The sequence below is a fragment of the Choloepus didactylus genome, chromosome 8, assembly GCF_015220235.1.
Source record: "Choloepus didactylus isolate mChoDid1 chromosome 8, mChoDid1.pri, whole genome shotgun sequence".
Taxonomy (NCBI): domain Eukaryota; kingdom Metazoa; phylum Chordata; class Mammalia; order Pilosa; family Megalonychidae; genus Choloepus; species Choloepus didactylus.
In genome coordinates this window covers 12,314,816-12,341,488 of record NC_051314.1, presented here as the reverse complement: position 1 = coordinate 12,341,488, position 26,673 = coordinate 12,314,816, and the positions used below count along the sequence as shown (strand labels likewise).

The following is a 26,673-nucleotide window of genomic DNA, read 5'->3' as shown; positions in this document are numbered from 1 at the left end:
AAACATGAGTTTCTGAGCTCCTCTGGGATGGCACACTAGGTAAATCTGCAAAACAGTCTTGCAAGGCAGGTATCGTCAGCCTCATCCTGTAGATGACGAAACTGAGGCTTGGGGTGGGGGGCAGAAAGCGGGTGTGGGATGGTGCTGAGACGGGATCCCAGGTCCTGCTGACCCCACAGCCCTGGGCACACTGCCGCCCCTGCCGGCCTCTGTCGAGCAGTGAAGCAGCAGGGCAGTGGCAGAGTGTCCAGACTCACCGAGAGCAGGGGACTAGTCAACTGCTCAAAAGAAAGACAGTCCTCAGTGCTCCCTGGTCCCTCTGGCCAGTGGGGTTCAGTTTTGTTTTTCATTCTTGCCTGTAATTTCCAAGAGTCCTACAATGAGCTTCTGTTACTTTTCTATTCAGGAAGAAAAAGGGGTTAGTTTTGTTTGTTTTTTTAAATTCAGTTTTATTGAGATATATTCACATACCGTACAGTCATTTGTGGTGTACAATCAACTGTTCACAGTACCATCATATAGTTGTGCATTTATTACCCCAATCTATTTTTTTGAACATTTTCCTTATACCAAAAAAGGTAAAAATAAGAATAAAAAATAAAAGTAAAAAAGAACACCCAAGTCACACACCCCCACCCTATTTTTCATTTAGTTTTTGTCCCCATTTTCTACTCATCCATCCATACACTGGATAAAGGGAGTATGAGCCTCAGGGTTTTTACAATCACACCATCACCCCTTGTAAGCTACATTGTTACACAGTCATCTTCAAGAGTCAAGGCTACTGGGTTGCAGTTTGATAGTTTCAGGTATATACTTATAGCTATTCAAATACATTAAAACCTAAAAAGGGTTATCTGTATAGTGCATAAGAGTGCCCACCAGAGTGACCTCTTGACTCCATTTGAAATCTCTCAACCACTGAAACTTTGTTTCGTTTCATTTTGCATCCCCCTTTTGGTCAAGAAGATGTTCTTAATCCCACAATGCCAGGTCCAGATTCATCCCCAGAAGTTATATCCTGTGTTGCCAGGAAGATTTACACCCTGGGAGTCAGGTCCCACGTAGAGGGGAGGGCAGTGAGTTCAACTGCTGAGATGGCTTAGTTAGAGAGAGAGAGGACCACATCTGAGCAACAAAGAGGCACTCAGGAGGAGACTCTTAGGCACAATTATAAGCAGGTTTAGCCTCTCCTTTGCAGCTACGAGCTCCACAAGGGCAAGCCCCAAGATAGAGGGCTTGGCATTCCAAACTGTCAGTCCTCAATATTTGTGAGAGCATCAGCAACAATCCACGTGAGGAAGTTCAATACTTCTGCATTTTCAAAAGAGGTTAGTTTTTAAAAAATGATTAATGTATTTTTAATTATGGTGAAATGCACATAATAATTTTAACCATTTTTGGTAGACAGTTTTGTTCTAACTTGTGGTTCACTGTTGGTGTTCTGTAGTTCCATGAATGTTTAAAAAACATTTTATTCTAGTAACATATACACAAACTAAAATTTCCCCTTTTAACCACATTCAGATATATAATTCAAAGCTGCTGATTACATTCACAATATTGTGCTACCATCACCACTGTCCATTACCAAAACTTTTCCGTCATCCCAAATAGAGACTGTACATTTTAAACCTTAACTCCCTATTCCTTACCCCCACCCTGACCCCTGGTAACTTATATTCTAGGTTCTGACTCTACAAGTTTGCTTATTCTGATTATTTCATATCAGTGAGATGGATCATATAATACTTGTCCCTTTGCATCTGGCTTGTTTCATGCAATGTGATGTCTTCAGGGTTCACCCATGTTGTCACGTGTATCAGAACCTCATTCCTTTTTATGGCTGGATAATATTCCATTGTATATGTATAACATTTTGTTTACCCTCTTACTAGTTGATAGACACTTGGACTGCTTTCATCTTTTGGCAATTGTGACTAATGCTGCTATGAACATTGGTGTGCAAGTATCTGTCTGAGTCCCTGCTTTCAATTCTTTTGGGTGTATATTTAGTAGTGGGATTGTCTGGTCATATGGTAATTCTACACTTAGCTTCCTGAAGAACTGCCAAACTTGTTTATAGTGCCTACACTGTTTTACATTCCCACCAAAAATGAATGAGTGTTCGTATTTCTTCACATTCTCTCCAACACTTATTTTGTTTTTTTGATAGAAGTCATTCTAGTGGTTGTGAAATGGTATGTCACTGTGGTTTTGATTTGCATTTACTTAATAGCTAGTGATATTGAGCAATTTCCATGTACTTTATACCCATTTATATATCTTCTTTGGAGAAATGTCTATTTAAGTCTTTTGGCCATTTTAAAAATTGGTTTATCTTTTTGTTGAGTTGTAGGATTTCTTTATATATTTTGAATATTAAACCATTCTTGGATATGTGGTTTCCAAATATTTTCTCCCATACTGTAGGTTGTCGTTTTTCTTTCATGATAAAGTCCTTCGATAATTGAAAATAAAAGAAGTCCTTTGATGCACAAATGTTTTTAATTTTGATGAGGTACTATTTATCTATTTTTTCTTTTGTTGCTTGTGCTTTGGTTGTAAAGTCTGAGAAACCATTGCCTAACACCAGGTCCTGAAGATGCTGCCAAATGTTTTCTTCTAGGAGTTTTATAATTCTGGCTCTTATATTTAGGTCTTTGGTCCATTTTGAGTTGATTTTTTTATATGGTGTGAGGTAGGGGTCCACTTTCATTCTTTTGCAAGTGGAGATCCAATTTTGCAAGCACCATTTGTTGAAGAGACTATTCTTTTCCAATTGAGTGGTCTTTGTCTCCTTGTCAAAAATTTGTTGGCCATAAATGTGAGGGCTGATTTCTCGACTCTCAATTTGATTCCATTGGCCTATATGCCTATCCTTGTGCCAGTACCATGCTGTTTTGATTATTACTGTGACTTTGTAATCTTTTTTTTTTTTTTTTCCTGCCACTGTGCCAGTTTGGATCTATTATGTCATGTCCCCCAGAAAAGCCATGTTCTTTAATACAATCTTGTGGGGGCAGACTTATTAGTCTTGATTAGTGTGTGACTTTTTGAGTAGGTTTTTCCATGGAGATGTGACTCACTCAACTGTACGTGAGACATTTTGATTAGATATTTCATGGAGACGTGGTCCTGCCCATTCAGGAGGTCTTAATTAGATTACTGGAGTCCTTTAAGAAACTCTTGGAAGCTGACAGAGATGTTTAGAGATTGTTGGAGATGCAGACAGAAGGAATTTGGAGATGCTAAGCTAAGAGATGAAGCCCAGAGTTTGCCTCAGAGAAGCTAAGAGAGGACTCCCAGATGCTTAGAGAGAAATGTCCTGGGAGAAAGAAGCAATGACGCACAGGAGCTGAGAGAGAGGAGCGAAGACAGAAGCCCAGAGACGTTTTGGAGAAAGCCATTTTGAAATGCAACCCAAGAGCAAAGGACCAGCAGATGCCAGCCACATGCCGTCCCAGCTGACAGAGGTGTTCTGGATGCCATCAGCCGTTCTTCAGTAACGGTATCCTCTAGTTGATGCCTTAGTTTGGACACTTTTATGGTCTCAGAACTGTAAATTTGTAACAAATAAATCCCCTTTATTGAAGCTAATCCATTTCTGGTATTTTGCATGACAGCTTTAGCCGACTGGAACAGCCACCACCTTCTTTTTTTTTTTTATTACATCTTTTATTGTGAAATTTAACATATATACAGAACAGTGATAACTTTCAAAGTACAATTTAACAAGAAGTTACAGAGCCAATTTCAAAGAATGGTATGGGTTAGAGTTCCACAATTTCTTTACAGGCATATATAACATATATACAGAAAGGTGATAACTTTCACAGCATGATTTAACATGATTTAACATGATTAACATGATTAACCCAAAGAATGTTATGGGTTACAGTTACACAGTTTCGGTTATTTCCTTATTGTGAAATGTAACATATATACAGAAGGGTGATAACTTTCAAAGTACAATTTAATGCGTAGCTATATAGCAAATTTCAAAGAATGTTATGAGTTACAGTTTCACCATTTCAGTTATTTCCTTCTAGCTATTCTAATACCCTAACATCTAAAATATATATAAAGATTCAGTATTTGTAATTCTTTGTTAAATCCTATCTTGTATGTTCCTACCCCTTCGTCTCGTTAATCACATTCTCAATCTTCAGGGGTGTCTAGGCAGTGATCACCCTAACTTGTTCATATTAAAAAGGGGTGTTGTATAGACAATATGGGAAGGGGGCTGCATCTGGTTGATGTTCTTAAAGAGGCTATTGCCTCTGGGTTTTAGGATTTGTCTGGCATAGAAAAACTTAGTGAAACTTCTATAGAGTCTCAATTAGGATCCTAGGTATTTCAGGAATACTGTTGGTTAGGGCTTGGCATACTGTGGCCATTTGGATATCTAGCTGGAGCTTACATAAGAGTAACCTCCAGGATAGCCTCTTGACTCTATGTAATAAATTTTTGTGTGTGTGTGTGTATGTGGAGGAGAAAATAATTTATTCAAGATCTTGCAAGAACAGACGCACAACCAAAAACTTGGCAGGCACGCCGAACAATAGAACACAGCAATATTTATGCCCTAAGTGTAACGTGCAGGTCCCTCCTGTTTCTCCATTGACTGGGTACTGCAGAGGTTACAGCCTATCCAAGAGAGCTAACTAGCCCGCCTTCAGGATTTTAAATTGTGCATCCTATCCTAGAGAGCTAACTAGTTTAAATTTTCCTCCAAGAGTTTCCACCTTTGATTATACCTCATATTTACATTCCAGTGATCCCAGTTATTGCTTGTTTTCACCCATATAAGGAGCTGGTGCCAACTCCAGGCTTATGTCAGGGGCCCTTTCCTTCCCTTTAATGGCGGAGCCAGGTTGAGCCAATCTTGTCTAGTTTCTGTTTTCCCTATTCCATGTTGCCTTTATGTGAAAGCTAAACTTAATCATTTCTTACAGAGTTCCCCTCTTTCTTTTTTTTTCCTTTTTTTAAAATTCAATTTTATTGAGATATATTCACATACCATGCAGTCATATAAAGCGTACATTCAATTGTTCACAGTACTGTTATATAGTTGTGTGTTCATCACCAAAATTAATTTTTGAACATTTTCATTAATGTAATAAGTTTTAAGATCAGGAAGTGTGAGTCCTCCAACATGATTCTTCTTTTCAAATTGGGTTTGGCTATTCTGGGCTCCTTACCCTTCCATTTAAATTTGATGATTGGCTTTTCCATTTCTGCAAAGAAGGTTGTTGGAATTTCGATTGTGATTGCATTGAATCTGTAAATCACAATGGGTAGAATTGACATCTTAACAATATTTAGTCTTCCGATCAATGAACCCAGAATGCCCTTCCATTTATTTAGGCCTTTTTTGATTTCTTTTGGCAATGTTTTGTAGTTTTCTGTGTATAAGTCCTTTACATCCTTGGTTAGATTTATTCTTAGATATTTGATTCTTTTATTTGCTATTGTAAGTGGAGTTTTTTTCTTGATTTCTTCTTCCAGTTATTCATTATTAGTAAATGGAAACACTACTGATTTTTGCATGTTGATCTTATACCCCACTACTTTGCTGAATACACTTATTAGCTCTAGGAGCTTTGTTGTGGATTTTTCAGAATTTTCTATATATGTATGATCATGTCACCTGCAAATAGGGAAAGTTTTACTTCTTCCTTTACAATTTGGATGCCTTTTATTTCTTTTTCTTGCCTAATTGCTCTGGCAAGAACTTCCAATATAATGTTGAATAACAGTGGTGACAGTGAGTATCCTTGTCTTATTCCTTATCTTAAAGGGAAGGCTTTCAGTCTTCCACCATTGAGTATAATATTAGCAGTGGGTTTTTGATATATGCCCTTTATCATTTTGAGGAAGTTTCCTTCTATTCCTAGTTTTCTAAGTGTTTTTATCAAGAAGCGGTGCTAGATTTTGTCAAATGTCTTTTCTGCATCAATTGAGAGGGTCACGTGTTTTTTTTTTCCCTTCATTCTGTTAATTGGGTGTATTACTATATTAATTGATTTTCTTATGTCAAATCACCCTTGCACATCTGTGATAAATCCTACTTGATCATGGTGTGTAATCCTTTTAACGGGCTGTTGGATTCAGTTTGCAAGTATTTTGTTGAAAATTTTTGCCTCTGTATTCATAAGAGATTTTATTGGTCAGTAAATTTCTTTTTTTTTGTGGTATCTTTATCTGGCTTTGATATGAGGCTGATGTTAGCCTTGTAGAATGAATTAGGGAGTGTTCCCTCTTCTTCGTTGTTTTTTGAAGAGTTTGAGCAGGATGGTTGTTAATTCTTGGAATGTTTGGTAATATTTCCCTGTGAAGCCATTTGACACTGGACTTTTCCAGGGGAGTGGGGGTTGGTTACTGAATCAATCTCTTTATTAGTTATTGGTTTGCTGAGATTTTCTGTTTTTTTCTAGTCGGTGTAGGTAGTTTGTGGGTTTCCGGGAATTTGTTCATCTTGGTTATCTAATTTGTTGGCATACAGCTGTTCACAGAATCCTCTTATAGCCTTTTTCATTTCCATGGGGTCAGCAGTAAGGTCTCCCTTTTCATTTCTGATTTTCACTATTTGTCTCCTCTCTCTTTTTTCTTTGTCAGTCTAGCTAAAGGTTTGTCAATGATAGTCATCTTTTCAAAGAATCAACTTTTGGTTTTGTTGATACTATTGTGTTGTTTTTTTTTTATTCTCTATTTCATTCAATTTTGCTCGTATCTTTGTTATTTCCTTCCTTCTGCTCACTGTGGGTTCAGTTTGCACTTCTTTTTCAGTTCTTCTGGTTTTAGGTTAGGTCTCTGATTTGAAATCTTTCTTCCTTTTTTAATGTAAGCATTAAGAGCTATAAATTTCCCTCTCAGCACTGCCTTTGCTGCATCCCATAAGTTTTGTTGTATTGTAATTTCATTTCCATTTGCCTCAGGATACTTTCTTATTTCCCTTGTGATTTCCTCTTTAACCAATTGGTTGTTTAGGAGTTCATTGTTTCATTTCCACATATTTGTGAATTTTCCCTTTCTCCTCTGTAATTAATTTCTAGCTTCATTCCATTGTGGTCAGAGAGGATACATTGTATGGTTTCAATATTTTTTAATTTATGGAGACTTGTTTTGTGACCTAAGATACGGTCTATCCTGGAGAATGATCCATGTGCACTAAAGAAGAATGTGTATTCTGTTGTTGTTGGGTGAAGTGTTCTATAAATGTCTATTAGGTCTAGTTGGTTTAGAGTATTGTTCAAGTCTTGTATTTCCTTATTGATCTTCTGTCTAGATGTTCTATCTATTATTGAAAGTGGTGTTTTAAAATCTTCTACTATTGATGTAGAACCATCTATTTCTCCCTACATATCTTTCAGTATTTGCTTCATATATTTTAGAGCTCTGCTGTTAGGTACATATATATTTATAATTGTTTTGTCTTCTTGTTGAGTTGACCCCTGTATCAGTATATAATGATGTCTCTGTCCCTCATAACAGTTTTTGACTTAAAGTCTGTTTTATCTAATATTAGTATAGCTACCCCAGCTCTCTTTTGGTTACTACTTGCATGGTATATATTTTCTATCCTTTCACTTTCAGCCTACTTTTGTCTTTGAATTTAAGGTGAGTCTCTTGTAAACAGTATATATTGGGTCATGCTTTTTAAAATCTATTTTGCCATTCTCTGCCTTTTGACTGGAGAGTTTAACCATTTATGTGTAATGTAACAACTGATAATGTAGGAATTTGTTTGGCCATTTTGCTATTTAATCTTTGTAAGTCTTATACCTGTTTGTCCCTCAATTCTTCCACTAACGCCTACTTTTATATTTATTTGATTTTATTGTACCATAATCAATCCCTTCTCATTTCTATCTGTATATATTTTTCATACATTTTCCTTGTGGCTGCCATGGTATTAAAATTTAACATCATAAATGTATAACAATCATATTTGGTTTGATACTAATTTGACTTCAATAGCATACATCCACACTTTTCCTATACCCTTCCCTCATCTCACCTTTTTTGGTACTTGACACTATTTACATCTTTGTACATTGTTACCATGTATATCTATGTCCAAAACCATAGACTTATCATTACTTGTTATGTATTTTCATTTTAGCACCTGCAGATAGTAAGAAGGTATTTCAACCCACTGCCTTTTTGCCTTCATGGTTTCTGATGAGAAACTGACACCTGATCTCTCTTGTACATGTTGCTTTTCTCTTGCAGCTTTCAGAACTCTTTGTCCTTTGCATTCAGCAGCTTCATCAGTATGTGATGGGGTGTTCCGGTTTGCTAATCCTGCTGTTTTGCAAAACACCAGAAATGGATTGGCTTTTCTAAAGGGGGTTTATTTGGTCACAAAGTTACAGTCTTACTGCCATTAAATGTCCAAGGTAAGGCATCAGCAATCAGGTACCTTCATTGAAGGAAGGCCAGTGGCATCCAGGAAAACCTCTGTACGCTGGGAAGTCACATGGCTGGCGTCCGCTTGCTTCCAGGTTGCATTTCAGAATGGCGTTCTCCAAAATGTTGCTGTTGGGATGTTTTGTCCCCTTAGCTGCAGCTCCTCTTCAAAATGTCACTCTCAGTTGCTCTGCTGAGCTCCTTATGTCTGAGCTTCTATAAGGCTTCAGTAAACTAATCAAGACCCTTGCTGAATGGGTGGGGCCACCCCTCCATGGAAGTTACCTAATCAGAGTTATCACCTACAGCTGGGTGGGTCACATCTTCATAAAAACAACCTAATCCAAAGATTCCTACCTAATCCATTAATGCCCCCACAAGATTGCATCAAAGAATGGAATTTTGGGGGACATAAAACATCCAAACTGGCACATGGGGTATATTTTTCTTCAAATTTATCCTGAGAAGTGGCCTCTGGTCTTCTTGGATTTGCATATTCATGTGTTTTGCTAAGTTTGGAAAGTTTTCTGTCGTTATTTATTTGAATATTCCTTCTGCCCCTTTCTCTCGTCTCCTTTGGGACCCCATAATGCATATATTTGTACATATATTTGTACACTTGATGGTGTCCCAGAGGTCTCTTAGGTTATTTTTGCTTTTTATAATTCTTTTTTCTTTAATTCCTCTGCCTGACTCATTTCAATTGTCTTGTCTTTGAGTTTGATGATTCTGTGTTCTGTTAGCTACAATCTGCTGTTGAAAACCTCCTGGAAATTTTTCATTTCAGTTATTGTGGTCTTCAACTTCAGTAGTTCTGTTTGGTTCCTTTTTTAAATTTCTATCTCTTTATCTAGATTCTTATATTCTTCATTGTTTTCGTCGTATCCTTTAGTTCTTTCTCTGTATTTTCTTTCAACTCCTTGGGCATATTGAGGATCATTTTTTTAAAAGGCTTTTTCCGGTATACGAACAGTCTGGACATTTTTGTTGATGTTTTCTGGATTTTTATCTTCTTCCTTTTGATGGGCCATCATTTCCTGTTTCTTTGTTTGTCTTCAAATATTTTTTGCACATTGTACATTTTTTATTTTAAAGTAATTAACTTTGGTATTTATTTCCTGCAATGTCTGTTTCTTGAGTTTGTAACCAACTGGTGATATGACAGAGATTTTCTTGAGTGTCAGAAACGAACAAAATCAAGCATGTCTAAGTAAACAAACAAACAAATAAACACTTTTCACCATCCTTGCAAGTCAGCGTTGCATTGGCGGGGCTCTGTCCAGTTTAGCCCTCTTATCAGGAAGGTCATCCCAAGGTGAATGCAAACTGCAGGATCCTTTTCTGAGCCTGTGTCTTGTCCTGGTCTCGTTTATTCATGGCCTCAGGAGATCCCCTGTTTACAGGGTTTGAAGCCCCCTCTACCTCCCAGGAAACATCTCCCTCTTCCAGGTCTTCTACTGCAGGACCTAAATAAAGCAGGTAAGCCTTTGCCCCAGGCCATCCACCTCAATTGTTTTGTACATTGCTTAACTTGTCTCAAACTGCTTTTGCCTGGAGGGCAAATGTTGGGGGGAGGGGGGCACCCTGGAGAGGAGTTTCCCAAGTCAGTCTTTCCAGCCGGAATAAGACCAGGGACCCACAAAAGAAGTTCCTGCCGGCTCCAAACTTGCCCTGGGAAGGGGCTGAGGAAGGAGCCAGGAAGGGTCCCAGGAGCTTCTCCCTTTGCCCCACAAAGCTGTGCTTTCTTGACCTGGCCCCTGCCTGGCCAGTGCAGCCCCTCTGCTGTCCTCTGTAGCTCTGAGGACGTGGATGGTCTTTTAGTTGCCTCCACGACTTTGTCTGAGGTGGGTTGGCACAGTGGCTGCCCAGCGATCCAAAGTAGCTGATCAAAGGCGGTGACCAGCAATTGGCCTGCCTACCTCGCCCCCCAGATCTTGGGGAGATGGAGTTTTGTATCCTTCTGTGGTACTAGCAAGCCACGCCAGGGTTCAGACCCACTGCTGCCTGCCGTGAGAGTGGGCGATGGGTGCTGGCCATTTACTGGTTTTTACCACAATTTACCACCTCTTCTTACCCCCCTTCCCTGGGTGCTATACAGTGTTCTATGGACTCTGGAGTTTGAAAATAGTAGGTTCAGACAGTGCCTGCCTGTTTAGTAGTTGTTCTGGTGGAGGGACTGATTCCTGAATCTTCTTACTCTGCCATCTTCCCACAATTCTCTGTATAATTTTTAGTTATTTTCTTAGTGGTTACCTTTGTAATTATAATGAACATCTAAAACTGATAACAAGCTAGTTCTACCTGTACCAACCTAGTTTCTGTAGTATACAAACTCTCTCCTCCTATGTATTTCTCTCCCTCTCTCTTTATATTGTTATTATCTTAGGTTACATCTTTATACATTGTATGTTCACCAACATAGATTTAAAATGTGGTTTTACACATTTGCCTATTAAGTCATATGGGGGTGGGGGAGGAGTTACAAGCCAAAAGTACAATAATACAGGATTTTATATTTACCTATGTAGTAAGCTTTACCGATGTTCTTTATTTCATCTTGTGACTTCGAGTTATTACCTAGTGTCCTTTTATTTCAGCCCGAGGGGCTCCCTTTAGCATTTCTTAGGGCAGGTCTTCTGATAAAGAACTCTTTCAGCTTTTGTTTCTCTAAAAATGTCCTAATTTCTCCTTCATTTTGGAGAATTCATTTCTGCAGTTTTGTTGGATATAGAATTCTTGGCTGATAGTCTTTTCTTTAAGCACTTTAAATATGCTATCCCTTTGTCAACTGCCCTCCATGTTTTCTGATGAGAAATCTGCTGCTAATCTTATTGGGGAATCCCTTGTATGTGACAAGTCTCTTCTCTCTTACTGCTTTCAAAATCCTCTCTGTCTTTGTTTTTGACAATTTTGCTATAACTTGGTGTAGGTCTCAGTCCTTACTGCTTGGAATTTGTTGAGCACACTGGATGTATATATTCATGTGTTTCATCAGATTGGGGAAGTTGTCGGCCATTACTTCTTCAAATACTTTTTCTGCCCCTTTCTTTCTCTCTCTTGTCATTCTGGGACTCCAGTAATGTGAATATTGGCATGCTTGATGGTGTCCCATTAGTCCCTCAAGCTCTGTTCATTTATCTTCATTATTGTTTCGTTCAACTCCTCACACTGAATAATTTCAATTGTTTTATCTTCATGTTTGATGATCGTTTCTTCTGCCTGTTCAAATCTGCTGTTGAATCCATCTAATGAGTTTTCCTTTCAATTACTGTACTTTGCAGCTCCAGAATTTGTGTTTGGTTCTTTTTTATAATTTGTCTCTTTATTTTGTTCATGCAGCATTTTCCTAATTTCCTCTAGATCAATCTTTGTATATGGAATCCTTTAGCTCATTGAACATAGTTAAGATGGTTGATTTAAAGACTTTGATTAATAGATCAAAAGCATAAATTTACTCGGATGGTTTCTTGCAAATTCTTTTTTCTTTTTTTTTCCCTATGGATGTTTTTAAATACTTTGTTGCAAACTGGATACTCTATGTATTAGAATGTTATAACTCTGAAAATCTAGTTCTCTGCTCTACTGAGTTTGCTGGGTTCTGTTGTTGCTGTTGTTGTTGAGGCCGGACCTGTCAATTTGTGACTTTTCCAAAGAATTTTTGCTCCTAAATGGGGAATGGAAAGAGAAAAGTGTGGGGGATGGGGGTGGGGGTTTGGCCTGAGACGGCTTGGAGCAATGGCTCCCCTCCGCTGACCCAGCCACCCAGTGGTCTGAAGTAGCTGATCAAAAGCCATGATCAGTGATGAGACCTCGCACTCCTGGATTTTGGAGGACCTGGTCCTTATAGCACAACTTGGCACCAGCAAGCTGCACCAGGAGCCCAGCTGCAGTCCCCACTGCTGTCTGCAACCTGGCTGGGGAATGGGCGGTAGAGAAATTCACCAACATTTACTGCAATTTATCAGCCTCTTCCTCTAGCAATTCCCTGGATGCTGCACAGTGTTCCAGTACACTCCAGAGTTTCAAAATAGTTGCTTCGGACTGTTTTTCCAGTTCAGTCGATGTTTTAGTGGAGGGACTCATTTCCAGAGCTTCCATCTTCCCACAATCAGAGAGTTACTTTTTAAACATCTCACTTCAGCACCATATCCAGGGGCTTGATGGAGAACCTGGAGACAGAGATGAGGATTTGAACCCAGCTATCTGGGCTGGAGCTGTGTGGCCTAGGGCAGGGCTATTGGCCTCTCTGAGCTCCCTTTCCATTCCTGTGCCGTCTGGCCCTGAGTTGTTTGGAGGTTAGATAAGGTTCTGAAAGTAACCAGATGGGCTACAGGAGGCAGGAGGATTTTACTTTGCCACTGGCTCTCAGTATGACTTATGATGAGAGTGGGGGAGGCCTGGGGAAGCATCCTGAACTTTGGATTTTGTTCAAGGTGGCCAGTTGAAAAGAAAACAAATTGCTGAGGCCGGGGGGCGGGGGGGGGGGGGGGGGGCATTCCGTTTGCAAGCCCAGGGACACTGCCAGGGGTTCAGCCTTCCTCTTTACAACTCTTGGGCAAGTCACAGACCCCTCCAAGCTTCCCTTTTATCTGTGGAAAATGGGGCTAACACCCACCTGTGAGATCATTGTGGGGATAAATAACATGATTCCTTAGAACAGAGCATCTAAATATCTATGCTGTGGACCCCTCAGGCAGCCTGGGGAAGCCAGGGATGCCACTTAGGATGTTTTTAAATACATAAAGTAAAATATACTGGATTACAGAGGAAACCATTCAATTGACCCACAGCTATTCTTCTTTATCAAAGCATCAGCCAAAAAGATCTAGCAGTGAGTCTAATAACCACCATCATTTCAAAGTGATAATGAGAAAAATACCTCTTTATATCTGCAGTAACCAAAATTTGATAGGAAAATAGCTGTGATTTCTAGTGGTGCCCAGGTTGCAGGTAGCTCGTTAACACTATTGTGGGGTTTTGCCTACTTTCACAATCGAAGGAAATGCTAAATATCAGGTAGAGGTAAGTGAAAACAAAGATGTCAATGTTTTCCCCTCCACACTCACAGAACCTTGAATTATATCTGTGGGCCCCACATTCAGAACCTCGGCCATAGAAGGTGCTTGACTCATAGCAAACAGTTGCCAGAAATGAGCTGCGACCCCTCCGTGACCTGCTTGGAGCACAGGGTCCTTGGGGTGGATAGACATGACGGGTAGGGACTTTTGGGACAGAGAAGTGCAGCCCTGGAACGCTGACCAGCGAGGTCAGGGACAGTGCAGGTCAGCCTCTCCCGGTCCCTCCGAGTGAGCCATGGAGGGTGTGGCGGGTATTTTTGGAGAGGAGGCCACCCCACGTGGTGCTCAGGTGGTGGGGAGCACGTCCACAGTCTGGTGGGCATGGAGGGGAGGAACCCTGCTGGGCAGGGCAGGAGAGTGGACTCCAGAGCCAGCCCGCCAGGTGGCCGGGCCCAGATCCCTCATCTGGCCATCTCATCCCTCCTTTGCCTCAGTTTCCTCATCTGTAAAATGGGAGTACTAACAATACTTTCCCATAGGGTGTTGTGAGGATTAAGTAGTGTCCTCAAAGCACTTAGGACAATATCTGATGGGAGAAAGTGCCTATCAGTGACGGGCTGGTGCCGTCATCCCTTCAGCATCTGCGTGCTCTCCTCTGTCCCAGGGTTCACGAGATTCCACTCTACTCACCATAGGTCTCCTGAGCACTTTTTCTCTGTGCTGCTCAGAGCTGAATCAGGTGTAGCTTCTGCGTTCAAGGAAGTCATAGTTTAGGGAGAGACAGGACAGAAACACATAATTTCAATTAAATAGGAGAAGTGCAGTGATTGTGGGGAGCATGGGGTGCTGGGCTTTAGGGTGGGGATCAGGGGAGGAAGTCCTCCTGAGGCAGGCTAGAATAGGGCACCCTGGGCAGGCCGGGGGCGTTGGTCAGTTCATATGGAGGGTCAGCATCAAGCCATGGATAGCCAGATGGAGAGTGAGAAGGAGGAGCCAAGCCAAAGGAGGACCAAACCCGATCAGAACCAGCTGACAGGTGGATAGACAGGCAGAGGAAGAAAGCAGGGGCTGGGTGGAAGGAGAACCCCCAATCCTCAGAATCGGCTGAGATAGCCAGATGGAAGGAAAGGAGGGGTTAAGCCAGGGTGAGGGAGAATGGGAATTTCCACCCCAACCCTAGCCTGAAGCTTAGCAACAGGCTAACATATAAAACCTGGACAGAGCTCAACCCAGTGCCCCCTGTGTCTTGGGTGCCCCCCCACGCTGACCTCTGCAGTGTGTATTCCTTCTTACCAACCTTTGCTATTTCCCCATGCATGCTGGCTTTTTCAAATAAACTTTACTGCCTGCTACTGTTCCTCTTGTCCCTGAATTCTTTCTTGAGACAAGAAAAATGAGCCTGCACCGGCACTCATCTCGGGTGCCAACCGGGCTCCCGTAACACTCCTGGTAGAAGAGCCGCCTGTCTGAGTTTCCTGGGGCCGCTGCTGTAAAGTACTACAAACTAGGAGGCTGAAAACCACAGAATGGTATCCCTTCATAGTCCTGGAGACTGGAGTCTGAATTCTAGGTGTAGGGAGGGCCAGGCTCCCTCGAAGGCACCAGGGAAGAATCCTTCCTGGCCTCTTCCTAGCCTCTGCGGGCTCTGGCGGTGCTCGGCAGTCCTTGGCTTGTAGCTGCACCACTCCCGTCTCTGCCTCTGGGGTCACAGGGCCTTCTCCCCTCTTCTCTTCGTATAAGGACACCAGTCATTGGATTCGGGCTACCCTAATCCAGTATGACCTCATCTTAACTCGATGACATCTGCAAAGACCCTATTTCCAAATAAGGTCATAATCACAGTTACTGGGGCTTAGGCCTTGAACCCATCCTTTTGGGGGGACATGTTTCAACCCACTACACCACCTCCGCTGAGCTTTAAAGAAGTAGTATGCGTCTGCCGGGGTGGAGAGCAGTGGATGCCAAGGATGTTCCAGGTGGAGAGGGCAGCCTGAATGGGAAGCCGGTGGTTCACTGTTGGCAGCGTCTGAGATTCTAGGCTGGGCTCTGGGGCGGGGAGGGAGGCCAGGCCTCGCCATGCAGGGCCTCCTGGCCCGGGGGAGGAACTTGGACTTTGTCCTCCTGGTGATGGGGAGACATGGAAGGCTTGTTTCATTTTGAAGTAATGCTAGACTCACAGGAAGTTGTAAACAGTACAAAGAGTCCCGTTTACCCTTCACCTGGCTTCCCGTAATGGTGACGTCTTAGATAGCAGGAGTACACTATCAAAACCAGGAAATTGGCATTGGTGCATGACTGCTAACCAGACTTCCGAGCTTATTCAGTTTTCTCCATGTTTTTAACCTGGATTCATTTGTGTGTCCTTGTGTGTGTGCACATGGAAGGGTTTTTTTTTTTTTTTAATTCAATTTTATGGAGATATATTCACATACCATACAATCATCCAAAGTGGACAATCAATTGTTCATAGTACCATCATATAGTTTTGCATTCATCACCCCAATCTATTTTTTGATCATTTTTCTTGTACCAGAAAAAGTAGAAATAAGAATAAAAAGAAAAAAAAGTAAAAAAGAACACCCAAATCATCCTACCTCCCTCCCACCCTATTTTTCATTTAGTTATTTGTCCCCATTTTTCTACTCACCAAACATGGAAGAGTTTTGAGCAGGGGTGTGACATACATGTTAGATGACCCTGGCAGCTGATGGGAACAGATTGGAGGGGCTCATGGAGAATGGTGGCAAGAGATGATGAGAGCCTGAGTGAGAGCTGTGGTTGTGGAGATGATCGGAGGGGCTGCAGCATAGAGAAATGTTTAGGAGGTAAAAGTGGAAGGCCTTGGAGAGGGATTGACAACAGGATGACAGTTGGAGCTGTGTACAGACTTGGGGGATAATGGATCAGGGATCAGAGGAGAAGACGCTGAGTTAAGTTAGGAATGTGCCGAGTTGTAGGAACACCCCTCCAGCTGGGATGGGCACCAGGGAGGACTCTCTGGACAGAGCAGCATCCAAGCTGGGTCTGAAAGGCTGAGTAGGAGTTGGCTGGGGCTCTGGGCGAGGGCATTCTAGTGCGAGGGCCCAGGAGAGGAAAGCCATGGAAGCCATGGGAAGGTAAGGGGATGCATCTGAAGTACTGGGGAGGGGGTGGACCTGGGGGGAGGGGTAGATTTGTGAGTCATCAGCATGAGTCGTGAGACCATGAAAGCATAGAATGAGGAGAGCAGGGCTCTGTCCCTTAAGTAGAGCCTGTTGGGAGCTGGGCCGAGGAGAGCAGGGACAGTCAGCGAGGTGTGAGGAGGGCCTGGGGGCACAGCCTTCCAGAGGCCAGGAAGTGGCAGATGAGGCAACAGGAAACTGAAGGTCCTGAGCTGGGTGGGACCCTTGGCAAGCACTACTCCTGAGGAGCGGTAGAAGGGGAGCAGGGTTGCTGTGAGTTGGGGAGTTGTGGGAGATGAGAAAATGGAAGTCAACTAGTGTAGACAACTCTTTTACAAAAGGTGACCGAGAAAGGGAGGGGAGATGGTATGGTAGCCAGAAGGGGCTCTGGGATCAGGGGCGGGAATGATTTAGGGGTTGGGGGAAACGTGAGCGTGACGAAGACTGAGGGGTCCTGGGACTGGGTCTGATGGCTTCATGGGAGACAGTAGTGATGATGAGGTGTGTGGGCTTTGGGGTCGGGCTGCTGGAGTTTGAATCCTAGCTCTACCACCTCCCAGCTGTGTGACCTTGAACAAGTCACTGAATTTCTCTGTTCCTCTGTTCTCTCCATTGCAAAATGGGGATGATAACAGTACTATCTCTTAGGGTTGTTGTTTGAGTATTAAGTAAATTATTGCATGTAAAGCGATCATGAAAGCTTCTGGCACTCACTAGCCAATCAGCAAATGTAAATATTAACTGATTACTCGTTTCTCTAGACGTCAGTTTTCCTCATTTTTTTATTCTTTCAACATTTGTTCATTCTTTCCTATACAACGGCTGGTTGGATGAGTTGACAGTCACTCATTCATGCATTCATCTTACTGCCATTTACTGAGCACATGCTCTGTGCCAAGGACAGGGCCAGGCATTGAGATTTTGAGGAGGCTGGCGTAGTCCCTGCCCAATCTGATGAAGAGCTGAGTCTCGAAAATTCTGTCATCTTTAAACCTTCCCCGAAGTGGAAAAAAATGTGTTTCCTTCATGGTTTTCCAGTCAATAGTTGTGTCTTTTTCTTGGAAGAACAGCCCATTGACATTTTGGCAGACTTGGGGCACTGCATTTAAAATCAGGCCCTCAGGACTGCTGGTTCCCACACAGCCCCTGCCCTACTGGGTTGGCTGCAAGTCTATCATCAACTCATTTTATTTCCAAATTATAAGAGTAATGCTTGCTCAGTGCAGAAAATCCAAACCATGCCAAGGCATAGAAAGCAGAAAGGAAAGTGTTCTATGTCCTGCTCTACCTTGGTGGGTCCCAGTCACCAGAGGGACTCAGTTAAATTGGAAAATATTCTTTCAAGGCCCTTGTTTGGTATATAAACACGTATGGCACATAGATATGCTCATATGACATGATGTGTGCTCTCCTGGTTGTTTTTGTTTGTTTCTCAGCCATGTACCAGAGGCATCTCCAAGATAATGCATATACATTTAGTAGCTGTATCACATCTGTGGTATGGATAGACCATTAACTAACTAATTAACTCATTAAATCCTTTACCAATGGACATTAAGGTTTTTTTTTCCATTTTTTCACTCTTAAAAATAATGCATCCCTGTGCAAATATAACTGAGTAATACAAAGATTTTCGCACATTAAATTCTTGGAAGTGAAATTTGGGGGTCAAAGAGAAAGGACATTTTATCATTTGGAAGGCTTTTGGCTGCAGGTAGCGGAATTCCCACCTCAAAATGGGAGTTTATTACCTCGCATAAGAAGCGAGGCAAGGCAGGGTCAGATGTGTCATTAAACACCTTCAGTCTTTCTATCTTTCTGCCCTGCTATCCTGGGTTTGTTCATCTTATTATCATCCAGCATTCAGCACTGGCAGAAAGAGGGATTGTTTCTTCTGTCTCCTTTTAAGAGTGAAGGAAACCTTTCCCAGAATCCCCTGGGCAGGCATGTCCTCCTAGCTCATTGGCCAAGACTATGTCACATGCCCATGCTTAAGCTAATTGCTGGCAAGGGGAAAGGACCATTATGATTGGCTTAGACCAGTGAAGCTTCCCCCTATTGGGTGGGAAAGGGGTCTCCTGGGGCTGTACCCGGGGATGAAGGGGCACTGGCCTAGGGTAGGCAGCCAACAGGGCTGTCTTGCTTATTTTGGGAATTGTTGTAAACTGCCCCACAAAGATGATGCCAGTTCACACTCTCGGTGTCCTCGCTATGTTTGAGAGTTCGTGTCTCTCCACTCTTATCCACCAGGCTTTGTCTCAAAGGTGAAGAGTGACATCTTGTTTCAACATGCAGTTCTTAAATCAGGGAGTTTGAGTAGCTTTTCCTAATGATTTGTAATTCCTGGGTATTTCCTGTTTATATTCTTTGCCCATCTTTTGAAATAATAATAATGATCATAAAATAATAATTGTTCATTTTAATTATATGCTTATCATGTGCCAGATATCTCATTTAACCTTCACAACAACCCTATAAAGTAGATATAATTATTTCTATTTTAGAGATGAGGAAAGGGAAACCTAGAGAAATTAATTAACTTGTATATAGTTAATAAGGAACAGATCTTGGGTTTGAACCCAGGGGTATAGACACCAAGACCTACTGTCCTTAATCACTGCATTATACACTGTCATTTAGGAGCTCTTTTTACTTATTGATTTGTAGGCACTCTTTACATATCATGGTTACATGGGCAAATATTTTTCTCACTTTGTCATTTCTAATAACTTCATTGATGGTCTTTTGTTTCATAGAAGTTTATCGTCGTATGTGGTGACTTATTGTGCTGACGTGTGGAGGGAATGGTTTCCTGTTGGTTCCTTTACATGGTTACATTTCTGGGAAGAGCCCATTTAAGGCAGGTCCAGCATGAAATGCCTAAATTATGAGAACCTAGACCTGGAGTTGGAGGAAGGGAATCACCCAGCCTGTCTGATCCTGGGCAGATCTGGGCCTCAGTTTTCTCCTTGAATTGTTTTCTCTAAAAGTTAATGAGTTGCGAGCATGGGACTTGCCCTTATGAAGCTCATTACCACAAAGGAGAGTCTAAACTTGCATGTAATGGTGCCTAAGAGTCTCCCCCCTGAGTACCTCTTTGTTGCTCAGATGTGGCCCTCTCTCTCTCTAACTGAGCCATCTCGACAGGTGAACTTGCTGCCCTCCCCTCTACCTGGGACCCGACTCCCAGGGGTGTAAATCTCCCTGGCAATGCAGAATATGACTCCCGGGGATGAGAGTCATATGGACCCGGCATCGTGGGACTGAGAGTATCTTCTTGACCAAAAGGGGGATGCAAAATGAGACGAAATAATTTCAGTGGCTGAGAGATTTCAAATGGAGTCGAGAGGTCACTCTGGTGGACATTCTTATGCACTATATAGATAACACCTCTTAGGCTTTAATGTATTGGAATAGCTAGAAGTAAATACCTGAAACTACCAAACTCCAACCCAGCAGTCTGGACTCCTGAAGACAATTATATAATAATGTAGATTACAAGGGGTGACAGTGTGATTGTGAAGACCTTGTGGATCACACCCCCTTTATCTAGTGTATGGATGAGTAGAAAAATGGGGATAAAAACTAAAGGACAAATGGGGTGGGATGGGGGGATGATTTGGGTGTTCTTTTTTCACTTCTACTTTTTATTCTTGTTCTGGTTCTTTCTGATGTAAGGAAAATGTTCAGAGATAGATTGTGGTGATGAACACATAACTATGTTATACTGTGGACAGTGGATTGTATACCATGGATGATTGTATGGTGTGTGAATGTATTTCAATAAAACTGAATTTAAAAAAAAAAAAAGTTAACGAGTTGATCCTGCAGGTTTGTTTGGCCCACGTCCTCTTCTCCACCAGACGTCCACCAGCTGCCTGTGCCCTCTGGTCTGCTCAGTGTCTGCGCAGCCACTGGGGCGAGATGAGTCAGGCCTAGCTCTCACCTTCCCAGTTCACGTCCCTCTTCAGCTGAGAATAAATGACCTTTTAACCACCTATAAAATCCTCCTCCCAGAAGAGGGAGATTGAGGAGGAGGAGGGAGGGTGTGGGGCATTAGGTGGAGCAGGGCTGCCTGCCCGGGTCAGGGACTTTGCTCCTCTGGCACGTGGCTAACCAGGCTGTCAGATGCTCGGCTGCCCGGTCCCTTTAAATCCAGGTACACACTCGCTAACTGTGTGGCCTTGGACAACTTGCCTAGCCTGTCAGAATACTATTTCCCTACTATCGTGGTAACATTTAAATAAGTCTCATTCATTTAATGACAACATAGTTTCATGTAAGGCAAAGCCAGTTGTAGGGCCACCCTTTTGTTCAAAGCCTCCCATGACTTCCTACCTCACTTAGGATAGAAGCCACAGGCCTTGCCCTACCTACGAGGCCCTCTACTAAAATCCTTCTCTGTTAATCTGTCATTTACTCGCCAGTTCGCCTCTCCCCACTACCCACTCTGCAACAGCCACACTGGCCTCGTAGCTCTTGCTCGCATACATCAAGTAGGCTCCTACCTCAGGACCTTTGCACTTGCTGTTCCCACTACCGGGAACACTTTTCCCCCAGGTATCCACCTGGCTCACCCCCTCACTTCATTTCGGTTCTCAAATGTCAAAGAGGCCTTCCCTGGCTACCTTGTACAATTCTAGCACCCCTGCCACTCTATCCTCTTATTTTATTTTTCCTCATTGTGCATATCCCTCCTGTATTACATTAATATTTATTGTGTTCCTCTCCCTCTAGATCATAAGCTCCAAAACAAGAGAGACTTTCTCAGCTTTGTTAATTCCTAAATCCCCAATAGATCTAGAATATTTAAGGTGTTCCTTAAGTGCTTGTTGCATGATGGATAGACGGGTGGATGGGGGATGGATGAGAGATGCCTCTTTTGAAGTTTCTCTTGTCGAGTTATAACTGTCCCTACAGCCTCTTTTCCCCACTAGACTGTGAGCACTTTGAGGGCAGAGGTCTTGTCTCGGTCGCGGCTGGGTCCCCCGTACAGGACAGGGCTTGGTCCAATGGAAGTGCCTGCCTGTGGTTAATGAGTGTGTGAGCCGGGGGGGTGATCGTGGTCTCCCTCCATTTCCCCCACCTCACGGAGGCTAACTGTCCTCACACCCTCTCAAGTTTTCTCTTCACAGCTGTGTGCTTTATACCTTGGTTGCCCCTACATCCCCAGGGCCTGGCATGTGTTGAGGATTTTGCTTTTTTGTGACAGGGTGAGGTCAGGGATTGGTGACTCATCCCCATGTAGGGCAAGGCCAGACGTAGAGCCACACCGAACACCTCTCGGGGTGGTCTGTGCACCCTCGTGCCTCAGCGGGTCATGGGGAGCTGCCAGCAGAAGGCCCTGCATTGGGGTGGGTCAACTCAGTATCTGCGGGGTGAGTTGTCACCTGACCCTTGACCTTTCTCCTAGTCGTGGGCCAGGCCTCGTGGCCGACCCCTGTTTGCAACCCTGGAGAAGAGGGAAGCCTGAGCTCTCTATTGTCACCGCTTTGCAGATTGTGGGGTGCTGTGGGGAATTGAGGTGTCCAGGACAAACATGGGTCACATCTTTCTGGGCACATAACCCGTTAGGAGTGTCCTTCCCTCCCAGCCTGCCCCAGAAACCTGTCATTCACCTTCACCACCAGCCCCAGGGCCACATTCTCTGTGGCAACTTCCCCAGCCCGCCCCTGGGACTCCACCTCCCCTTCCTCTCAGGTCCCAGGCCCCTTGCACCCACAGCTAGCTCGCACCATAGCAGGTGGCACCCGCTGGCTCCCTGGTCCGTCCCTCCCACTGACCAGGACTACTCCGAGGGCAGGGCTGGACTGAGTGGCTGATTCATTCTGTGCACCCAGAGGTGGCCCCCCTGTTGGCGCCACGATGGAAGGGCAGAAACGTTGGTTGAACTGAATTAAATCTTCCCTTCCTCTTGGCATTTAGGATTCTAACTCACCAGCATGGTTGGGGGAGTCAGAAACCTTTCCAGAAGGAGGTGGCCTGGCAGTTCCCTTTCTCCTGCTACATCCTGCCACCACTACCCCCCACCCCTACCCCTGGCAGAGGCCTTGGCAGCTGACTTTGCGTTACTTTGTGATACTGTGACTTTTGGCAATATCTGTGCTCTAACTGGGGAGGGTGGGGTGTGAAGGCCCATGGCAGATGTGCCCCACTCGCATGCCTTGCTCAGGCAGACACTGCATATGGCGGCACTTGCCAAGTGCGGCTGGGGCCTCGGAAGCCTTCCCAACCCAGCCCCGCCTCCCGCCGCCTGGCACTGTCAGCCTAGGAGGTGAAACCTGTTTGCCAGCCCTGGCCTTCCTGGGCCCTTTACCCAACTCTCAGTAGTGCTTGATACATAGACCCTGAGACGGGAAATTGGGAGACACATCATACCTTTGTACAGTAAATAGCCTTCCTCCAAATCACACCTCAGAGGCCAAGTGTGGGCTCAGGTGCCAGGGAAGTGTGTCAGATGGTTCCACCTCTGCAGTTTGAGGAGGGGAGAGCATCACAGGCCCTGCTGGCCTGAGGTCACTCGTCCCAGGCCTGTCCCCTACTCACTGGCTGCAGGTCTCGTGACCCCTCTGAGCCCCCCTTTCCTCAGGGTCATCAGTGAGGAGCTGGTGAGGTGTGGAAGATGGCAGTGATTTCATGAATCTTCACATGCAGGCTTCCAAAGGCCTCCCCTCCCTGAGGCCAACAAGCCAACTCCTACTTATCCTTCAAAGCCCAATTCTAGTGATGCCCCTTCTGAGGAGTTTCTACTTTCTTTGTGCGTCATCCTAGCCTAGGTTTACCATAGAAGTATGATTAGGGGTAGAGCTTCTGGGACATCTGTCCCTGTTTCTGACTGAGTTGTGAGTCCTGGGTGAGGGGTGGGGGGTGTGTGGGAATCCTGGCCTTCTCATCTGCATATACCAGGCACATAACAAATGTTGAATTAAATGTCCAGCATAATGATTCTGATTTAATAGCCACCATTTATTAAGTGCCTGTCCAGTCCCCAGCACTAAAACAAGTGCCTTCTGCATCTTCATCCTGTCAGTGGGAGCTGTTTGTAATTCCCGTTTTACAGAGGAGGAGGCAGAGTCACTTGCCTAGGGTCACACAGCAGGCAGCTGAGGAGCTGGGGCTTGAGCCCTTCTCCATGGCTCACACACACAGCTGCACTGCTGCTTTGGGCCTTTGCTTGTCAAAGAAGCGGTCCCCAGCCGGGCTGTGCGAGGCGCCCTCACACCTCCTGAGGCAACTGACGTCTCTTCCCCAGTGCTGGATTCAGGACTTCTCGGGAGTTCCCGTTTGGGATCATGGTGGGCAGTTTTAGTAGCTAGGTCTGCTCAGACTTCTATACCAAAACATTGACCCGAAAGCCTTTCCCTGACCCTTGTGGTTTTCTGAGAGAATGACAGGGCCGAGCAGGGCAGGGCTGGACCGGGACCCAGGTGGAAGTGGCCATGGTGGATTGGCCACGGCCTGCCTGCGGCATTGGTGTGCCCAGCCCTGCCCGGGGCAGTCAAGCCCTCCCTTGGTCCACCGCCAGATTAGCATCTCTCTGGGGGCCCCAGGCTCCCAGCGAATGTTGGACAAGTGAGTGTGATGGGACCCAAGGCTTCATGGTGGAGCTGGACTTGGATGGAATTTCATTCACTGGACGGAGAGGACATGACTGCAGAGGCGGGAGGGACAGCAGGAGCTAAGTCCAGGAGGCAGGAAAGCCATGGGTGTGGGAAGCCCCCAGGTGGCCTTTTCTGGGTGGGGACACAGATGGACCAGAGGGACTAACCTAGAGACCCCTCAGCAAGGGGCGGCGGCCCAGGGCCATGACCGCCTGCCCCCTGCTTAGAAACAGGAGCAGCAGGGAGGAGCAGCTATTCTGCCATCTGGGACTGTGCAGTGCTCTGCCTGCGGTGTCCCCTGAGTCTTCACAGCAGCCAGCGCAGCGGGTGCTGCCACGAGCCCCCTGTTCCCATAGGGAAGCTGAGGCCCAGAGAGGGTAAGTGATCCACAGTCACAGTCAGTGCAAATGCTGGATTCGAACTTGGGTGTGTGCCTTGGAGCCCTGACCCAGAGCCCCTTGCAGGGTGAGCAGCTGTGCAGTGGGCAGGATAAAGCCTCATAAATGCAAGGGCTGGTTTACCTGCTGGACTGAAAGCCCCGTGAGGGCAGCGACCCTGTCAGAATCCTCTCTGCCATCCCAAACCTGGCCCAGTGCAGCCTCACGATGGGCTGCGTGGTGAGGACTGGCCAGTAGGCAGGTGTGGCTGGATGGAGGGAGGGAGTCAGGGCCAGGATGGGGCCCCCTCAGGCCAGGCCGTTCGTCCTGCCTGGGGCTGGCCAGGTGTGTCCTGAGGGGCCATCTGCCTGGCGTTCCTCCCCAGGGACTCATTGCTAAGGGTCATCAGCAGTGCCCCGGTGAGCCGGATGCTGTGCCAGCCTGGCGCCACCGGTCCTGTGGCCATCCCCTGACCCCGGCTGAGGCGAGGATCTGTCATGCAGCACTGGGCTGGGATTCTGAAGCCTCGGTTATGGCTTCCCCCCTTCCTGGGAAGGACAAGCGGGTGGAGGGAGGTTCAGGTCAGCCCAACTCCTTGCCCCCACCCTCTTCTCTCCTTGAAGCCGCCCAGCTGCCCTTCCAGGTGGGCATTTTCCACCTACACAGTGTACAGATGCAGAGAGGAAGGCACAGAGAAGCAAGGTGGCCTGCAAAGCAGGGTTCAAATCCGGGTCTGCCCATGCTGGACCGGTGGCTTCAGGAAAGATCCTTCACTTCTTTGTGCCCCATTTTCTTTATCTGTACAAAGCAACCCCTGCCTCACTTACCTTATGGCTGGTTCTGAGCTATGGTGTTGAGCACTGGTGGAAACAATAAAGAACAAGGAAGTAAAGGATTCTTAGAAGGTATTTTCATGCCTGCCCCTCCCCAGGGAAGTTGGATATTTGTTTCCGTTTCCATCTTGGCGCCAGCTAAGCAAAGAGGATCCGCTTCCTGTGCCCCCACAGTGTGTCCATGCCCCAGACCCGTGGCTGGGTGCTCTGTGGATGGGGCAGGCCGTTCCCACTCACAGTCTCAGCTCAGCAAGGGTTTGATGGAGGAGCGATGGGGCCACGCTGCTGGGGCAAGGAAAGTGCTGACAGGGCCAGGGCAGGGCCCAACAGGCTCAGGGAAGGCCCATCGCGCTCTGGGCCCCCCTTCATTTGGACAAGCCCACCCCCCACGGGCCTTCCCACCCACGCATGGAGGGGAAGCCAGGTGGGCTGCTGGGATCTGACTGTGAGCCCCTGGTCCCCCGGGGGTTGCCCTGCAGGTGCCAGGCCCCTGGCTGCTCTGCCCCTGAGCCACCCCTCTCCTTAAGCCCCCATCCTCAATTTGTAATTCCTTCATCTGCCAAGCACCACCCCTCACCCTCCCCCACCCCCGGTGCCATCCACCCTCTGCGCAGCTCTGGGCCAGCCGCCGTCTCCCTCACCCACCACGCAGGGGAGTAACAGCACCTGGCTGCAGTGGAGCTCCATGGGGGGTGCCCGTGCGTGCTCAGCCCCATCCTGGTCCGGAGCAGGCCAGCCCCAAGTGTGGGGTGGCTGTGCAGGGGGCTGTGGGGAGGGTGAAAGGAAAAGCAGCCGAGTTCAAATCCACCTCAGCCATGTGCCCACTCATGATGGGGACTCCCTGCGCTGGTCTCCCCATGGGTGAAGTGGGGTCAGAAATGACACCCGCTGGGTGACGCTGCTCCAAGAATCCAGTGGATCCTTTTAGAGCGTGCCAGCCCAGCACCTGGTGCCACACTGTAGCTACAATCATCAGCCATCTTTTTTTTTTTTTTTTTTTTTGCCTCTCCTCCCTGGCAAGGATAGCTGAGTTTCATGTTAAAACAGTTTTTTCTTTGAACTTGAGGGTGCCCCATGCAATATCGCAGCCCACACCACGTATAGGGAAAGGGCAGAGCTTCTCTCTGTAGCCTCTCACCCCCAGAGGGCACTGGACAAACTTGGAGGCGAGTAGGACATGGGTGTGGAGGGCAGGGGCCTGGGGCCTGATTCGGGAGCCCGTGTAGACCTGAGACCCGGGCCCGGCCCTCAGTGATGCCCCTTCCACC

At 45.4% G+C, this 26,673-nt stretch overlaps 1 protein-coding gene across 4 annotated transcripts in view; it reads left to right on the top strand.

Moving 5' to 3' along the window:
• ZC3H7B (zinc finger CCCH-type containing 7B) overlaps positions 1-26,673 on the top strand; it is a 65,395-nt gene that overhangs the window by 5,579 nt on the left and 33,143 nt on the right. The window lies entirely within an intron of this gene.